The following is a 7,397-nucleotide window of genomic DNA, read 5'->3' as shown; positions in this document are numbered from 1 at the left end:
CTGGCACTTGAATATTGGCTGTAGACTGCTGGTGAAGTGTGACTCAGTGACTCTGTGGCCAATTTTCAAGACTCTAAATGTATTATTTATGGCAGATCCTAAACATTCTGACATGTCATGGACTTGACACAAGGAACCACCCTTTGATTGGCCAGCCAATGCTGTGTTGGTGTTCCATTCTACCTGCCCTCCTGCTGACTTGGCTAGCAACTTCTTTATCTGTCCAGCAGCTGTCTGAGAACTTGCTACCCAAGTAGTAGAATTCAGTGATAACTTCTTTCTCTCCATTGATAATGAATGCCTTTAAATGAAACTCCTTAAGAGGAGGTTGGTGTCTATGTTGGTCCTCTTCTGGCACTTGTGAAATGTTAGCCATTTGTAGAGTGGTGCTGGTTATATGCATAATTACCTAGGGTATACTGGCATACAAAACGGACATATGTTTATCTTCTGGTGTGTTCCTCTTCCCCCTATGGCACCAGGTCATGGGAGTGTTGCCTCTGGCCCACATCCCTGGGGTGTCACTTAAATACTATCACAAGTGATGTTTACTGTAAAGTACTGTGTTTCATTTAACAAACATGAGAGAACTTGGCATAGTATGATATCTAGGTGTATTGGCTATAGTTTAGTAAGTATGATGTTTATGGTGATTTTAAGATAAAGTTGAATATTAGTCTTAATTATAATTTATATGTAACATTGTTTTTGTTTCAAAATTAGGCTGGGCGTGGTGGCTCATGCCTGTAATCCCAGCACTTTGGTAGGCCAAAGCTGGAGAATCTCTTGAGGCCAGGAGTTCAAGATCAACCTGAGCAACATAGTGAGACCCCCATCTCTACAAAAACAAACAAACAAACAAACAAACAAAATTAGAGGAAACTTTCTAGAAAAGTAAGTAAAATCTTGATCAACTTAATCTTTTTGAGTCATTTTCCCCATCAGTAAAACAGAGATAATATATATGCTTCCTCACTTAGATATTTATTGTTAATGGAGGGGAATATATAGAAAGTGCCTTGGATGGTGCTTGGCATATGAGTCCTCAAAATGGCATTTCTCTTTTCTTATAAACTGGGAATCATTGCAAAGTAATTTTTAACCCATTTTCTTTGGATTTTGTTTATCATTATAGTTATTAATGTGTAATTGTTATTATTATCAGATGATTGCATTGGGGATATTTATTGTCCATAATTAGAAGAGTTGGCTGAAAGATGTGAATATGAGTATCTAGGTTAATTGTATGCTGGTATACAAGCTTTTTCCCGATATACTATTTCATATTTAATTTTTGACAGAAATATTAAGATCAATATTGTCACATCATAGAAAATATGTAGCTATGGCTAGCACTAATATGGTATTAAATCCAGGTATTTATACTGTTTTATTTGGGGGAATCATTTTAATTAAGCAAGAATGGAAAATACATTTAAGTTCATTTTTCTTCATCTATAATTTTCTATAAATAAAATTTCATGACTTGATTAAATCTATAGGAATTATAAGACTGTAAAAGAAATGAAAATTGATTATTTTTATTATTATTTTAATTTTAATGCTCTTTTTATTTATAGTTTTATTGAGTTTTCTTTCAGAGAAGCTTATGAACTGTAGTCTTAAAAACTTAAAACAGAGTTCGTGAGTGGGGGCTGAATACAGGATGAGGAAATAAGTCATGGGGGTTGTAACAGAGTCAACAATAGCAGATTCAAACTGAATTACATTTAATAATGAATCTAAGTTCCTGTGTTATCCAACCATTAATTTTCAGTTGGACACTTGTCACTAGGTAAGGTAAAAATGACATTCTCTTGGCTGGGACTTCCCTGTAGCATGGATCTAGGATGTAGGGCTATCTCTCGACTGAGTTATTTGACATGGAATTTGTCTGTGAGGTCCTCATCTTGAGGTCTGCACTTTCGTTTTACCATTCCAGAATCAGGACCCCCTGATTCTTCTGGGGGTCCAAGAATCAGTCAACATTTGCTGCAGTAATAACTGTCAAATCCCAGTGGCTTACACCAGAGAAAAATTGCTTCTTGCTTATGTTACTTGTGGCTGTGGATTGGCTGTGGCTTTTGCCCAGGCTGCGGGATGACTGTGGGTCAGACATTTCTGGACCCTAGACTGAAAGGAGCCACTCCTGTCTGGGACCTCTCATTGCAGTGGGCGTGAACCCAAGAGACTAAATCAACTACATGATCAGATTTAAAGCCTGGGCATCATGTTTGCTCACAGGGCTTTGGCTGAAACCAATCACACGGCCAATTCCACAGGGTGGGGGTAGGGCAGGGACAGGAGAGTAGGTATTTGTGAGCGGTAGTGCAGCCCACCTCACATTGACTCAGATCTTCTGAATCCACCTACATGTTAGGGAAGAAATGAGATGGTAAAAATTCGCAATATATTGTAAATTCCCTCACCTGGCATTTATTGAACCATGTAGTAGGCTGTAAACGTTAAAAAGATAAATGGCCCACAGTTGATGTCCAACGGAAACTTATATAGTGTTTGATAGGATCATATGTATTTGCAAGTGACTACAACATATCCATCCATTCATTTGTTAATTTTTACAATAAATACTTAGAAGCATTTACTGTTTTGCAGGTACTGTTCTAGGTGCCAGCTCCTTTGCGTTCTTATTTGGTCTCTGCCTGGGCATTCTCCTTCAGTCCCCTGGCTTCAGTTACCATCTGTATGGTGGTGACTGAACCCATTCTCGGGCACAGACTCTGTCCTGAGCTGCATATTAACTATCTTCTACATGGATACATGTACTTTTATTGGTTTATACCTCTCTAGTACCTCATATTGAAATCAAACTCCTTGCACTTCCCCAAACTACTCTCCCAATGAGGTCCCCACTCACTCATGCAATCAGTTATTCATTCATTCATTCATGGCATTCAACAAATATTTACTGACTCCTTACCTTATGTTAGGTACTGCTCAAGGTGTTGGAGATAAAGCAATGAACAAAACAAGCTTTCTGCTTTCCTAAAGCTTACATTTTGAAGGTAGGGAGACAGCAGGAAGCAGGTACCAAATAATAAAGGAACTAAATACAGATAGTGAGTGAAAATACTGGGAAATAAAAATAAAATAACAGATAGGATAGTTAGGGAAGTCCTTATGAGGAGAGGTGGCATTTCAGTATGGACCTGAATGGAAAGAAGAAACCAGGAATGTGAAGAGCTGGAGAAACTCTACTTCAGGTACAGGGAGCATCTGGTGAAAATGCCGGAAGGTGGGGCATGCTTGAAGAGGGCCAGTGGGGCTGAGTGACACAAAGCCTAGATGGGATTGGAGAGGTGGCCAGCACCCAGACATGATAGACTGTGAAAGCCGCAATCAATGTTGTCCAAGTGTGACGAGAAGCTGTTCGTGTGGCTCCATCATCAAGCCAGAAGCCTGGTCATCATTCTTGGTTCCTGTTTCTTCCTCATTCTTATGTCTAATTAATCTTTGTGACTTTCTGTTTTCCAAAAACTTCTCAGTTTTACCCACCTCTCTACATTCTCACTGCTACTTCCTCAGTCCATGCCATCACCATTCATGGCAGCTTCTGACTGTTTTTTCTGCCTCTAGACTTGCCTGCTTCCAACCTGGTCTCTACCTCACTGCTAGAATGACCTTTCTAAAATGCAACTTTGATCAAGTCCATTCCAGCATAAAGACATTCAGTGCTTCCAATTGCCTTGTGCTCCAACCTCTCTCATCTTTGCTGCACATACACAAAAGAGCACAGTCCTACTGTGCTATAGTCCTTGTAGTTCTCTGAATGTATCACTGTCTCTCTCACTTTTATGACTAGGAGTGCTTAGTTTTTGTGCATTCTGTTTCTTCTCCATTCCTGCACCTGGATAACTTCAATTACTCCTTCAAGGCCTAGACGCAAATAGTGTTTTTCTTCCCTAGCAACCCAGTCTGAGTTAATTACCTCTCTTATATGCACTTACTGCCTCTTGAGTTGTTCCTTCCTATTTTAGCATCACTCCGTATTTTACTCATCTGTCTTTCCCATCATGGTGTGAGCTGTTTTTCTTATTTACTCTCCTATCTGAAAGGCCTAAAACGGTGCCCTAGTACTAGTGGATGTTTAAAAATTTTTGTCAATCGAATGAATATATACATGTAATTCAAATGGCCAAAGATGTGAAGACAGAGGATCTTTTTCTCTATGGGTCAACCAGTGCTTTGTAAATAAAACATGCTATATAAAAGCTAGCTGAATTAAGTAAAGTGGCAGGATATAATATAAGCTGTTTCTTGAAACCTAAGTACGGTCAGGCATATGGAAAGAAAAAGAGCATTCTTTCAAGTCAGAGCGCATAGCAGCTTAGTGCAGTGGAGAGAACATTGAGCCACACAACACCAGAGTTTGACTCTTGTTACTCACTGCAAGGCTTTGGCCAAGTAATTTACCCAGTGCATACTCAGGAGCCAGAGACCTGGGTTCAAATCTGACTGTGGCATTTACTCATTATGGCCTTGGGCAAATTACTGATCCTCGCAGGATTGCTGTGAGGATTAAAGGAGATAACAAAAGTGCTTAGAAAAGTGACTGGCAAATATTATTACTGTTATTATTAGTATTTGAATTCAGATATCAATATTTTCAAGATATATAATGTTGACCAAATAAGATAATTTTTTTTCCTATTATAGATACTTATTTTACTTTATTTTAGATTCAATGGATACATGTGCATGTTTGTTACATGGATATAGTGCATGCTGGTGGGGATGGACTTCTAGTATACCTATTACCCAAATAGTGAACATTGTATCCAATAGACACTTTTTCAACCTTTGTCCCCCTACCACCCTCCCCGCTTTTGGGGTCCCCTGTGTCTATTATTTCCATCTTTGTGTCCATGTGTACCCACTGTTTAGTTCCCCCTTTTAAGTGAGAACTTGTGTTATTTGGTTTTCTGTTTTTCATTCTTTTTTTATGGCTGTGTATATTCCATGGGATATATATAGATATATCTATATATATCGATATATATAGATATATCTATATATATCGATATATATATATATATCACATTTTATTTATCCAGTTAACCACTAATAGACATTTAGGTTGGTTCCAGGTTGGTTCCATGACTTGGCTGTTGTGAACAGTGCTGCGATGAACATATGTGTACTAGTGTCTTTTTCATATAAAGGTTTATTCTACTTTGGGTAGATAATGGGATTACCGGATCGAATATGATAATTTTTAAGAAACATGATGGATAGTAAATTAGTATAGAAATAGAATGAGTATAAAGTTGGGAAAAAGTGAAAAATGGTGCAATATAAGGACGGGTTGAAGGAAAAAGTTTTTCTGAGCTCTCTGAGAAGTGTTATTGCAGTCAAGAGTCTTCTGAGGGATCTTGGAGTGTCTGTCAGCCTCCTTGATTGCTGCTGTTCCTCTCTCAGCAAATTGCAGAGCTGCCAAGTCCATGACTTCCTTGATGCTAGTCCTGTCTCTAGCACTTCCTCTCACCCTTCTGATGGCATTGGCTCCAGGTATCTGTCCAAAGCGAGATGAGAGAAATCAAGGTTGCTGAAGCTCAGAAATCTCTTTGCTTAGGGTTTAGGTGGGATCTGCTAAATCCAGGGGATTTTCCAACCTCTGTCTTGTTCCTGAACAAAACCACTCATGTTTTTATTGCTGGAGTAGCGTCATCTTCTCAAAGCCGAAAGAAATAGGAAGGAACATGGCTTGACAGTTCAATTCCATTCCATCAGCACTTTCAGCTCCCACTGCGTACTTGATTCTGTATTACTTGGGGATGTCATTAAGGTAGTGTAAATAACTAAAATGGGGAAGAAGTGGTTGAGTAAAGGCAGAGGAAAAGAAAAGTGAAGGGGACTTTGGTATAAGCTTTCTAAGAGAGCTATGAAACATGATGGGCGAGGCTAGGGATAAAAAAAATGCTGAACTCTCAGACAGCGATCAATTTAAACAGGTCAGAGACTGTGTTGTGGATATGTCTTAAATATTTAGGGTGATACTGATTATGGGCACACTCTTCAAAACGAGCAGATGTTACAGATTTTGAAAAGAAATCTGAGAGGAGAAAAAGAGAGAGAGGCAGGCTAAAAACAATAATGATGTAGCCTGTGTCTTTAGAGTTGGCAGTTGCTTTGATAATATTTGAATGTACATTGCATAAGTGTGCAGGGCATTTAGAAAGAGGAGTAGTGAAGTTTCTTATGGGATTTCATTAAGCCCCTTTCTAGCCATCTTATTATTTTGAAAATTGAATCAACTCTTTCAGGCCACCAGAGCTAATTAATACTTTGGGTAATCTGCTACTTCATTAACTGGAACTCCTTGAGGAACCCAGAAAGCTTCCAAATGTGCATTCTAGGAATAATTCTGCTGCTTTTCAGTAATAATAACAACAGACATGAGTTATCGGACATTTACAATGGGCTAAGCACTGTGATCTGAGCTTTGTGGAATTCTCTTTTAATCTGCACAATAATCCTGTGAGTAGACATTTCCCCCTGCCCATTCTCAAAGCCCTCGTCTCCCTTATTTGCCGCCATTCCACATATTGCAGCTGTTTTTCTGGCATCCTCATTTCATTGTATATACGATATTGGGAAACCAGGAGGATACAAAAATCTGCTTGTAGGAAATGCATTGTGTCTGCCTAAACCTGATTGCCAGGAAGCTAAACCAAAGAGCCATGTGTGAAATAGACAGAATGCATTTGAAGATATTTAGCCCTGACCTCTGAATTTTTAACATAATCCCTTTAGAGAAATTATTGTCAATTATAAATTCAGGGAAGTATGGAGGTCTTTATTTTCTAGACTTATCTTGGTACCCAGAAAATTCATTTTTTTAAATTAAAAAAATTATTTTCTCCCAGCTTTATTGGAGTGTAATTGACAAAATTATATATGTTTAAGATATATGATGTGATCTCTTCATATACATATACATTGTGAGGTGATTATCATCATCAAACTAATTAACACATCTGCCACCTCACATAGTTACTATTTTTTGTGTGTGGAGCAGAGGATACTTTAGCAAATTTCAAGTATACATTATTACTAATTATAGTTACCATACTGTACATTTGATCTCCAGAACTTACTCATCTTGTAACTGAAAGTTTGTATTCTTTGACCAAATCCCACCTCCTCCAGAAGCCCCTGCCATCCATTTCACTCACCCCCAAGCCTCTGGCAACCGCCTTTCTACTCTCTTCCTATTAGTCTGACTTCTTTAGGCTCACATTGTTATGTTCCTCTTATTTCTTTTTATTCCCTTTAGCCTTTCTTATAACAGTTATCTATCATTTCTATTAGGTAAATTGATCCCATTTCCAAACTTTAATTAACATTTTGTTATTGATTAGACTTAGAGGTCACGT

At 38.3% G+C, this 7,397-nt stretch overlaps 1 long non-coding RNA gene across 1 annotated transcript in view; it reads left to right on the top strand.

Moving 5' to 3' along the window:
* Positions 1–261: 261 nt before the first annotated feature.
* Positions 262–7,397, top strand: part of LOC131383332 (uncharacterized) — a 247,892-nt gene continuing 240,756 nt past the window's right edge. Inside the window, exons 1-2 of the long non-coding RNA XR_009213310.1 lie at positions 262–327; positions 724–894. This is a non-coding gene — a long non-coding RNA (uncharacterized LOC131383332). The remainder of the gene's footprint in view (positions 328–723; positions 895–7,397) is intronic.

The sequence above is a fragment of the Hylobates moloch genome, unplaced genomic scaffold (assembly GCF_009828535.3).
Source record: "Hylobates moloch isolate HMO894 unplaced genomic scaffold, HMol_V3 SCAFFOLD_4, whole genome shotgun sequence".
Classification (NCBI taxonomy): domain Eukaryota; kingdom Metazoa; phylum Chordata; class Mammalia; order Primates; family Hylobatidae; genus Hylobates; species Hylobates moloch.
Note: the sequence above shows the minus strand (reverse complement) of the source record. Positions and strands in the feature narration are given on the sequence as shown.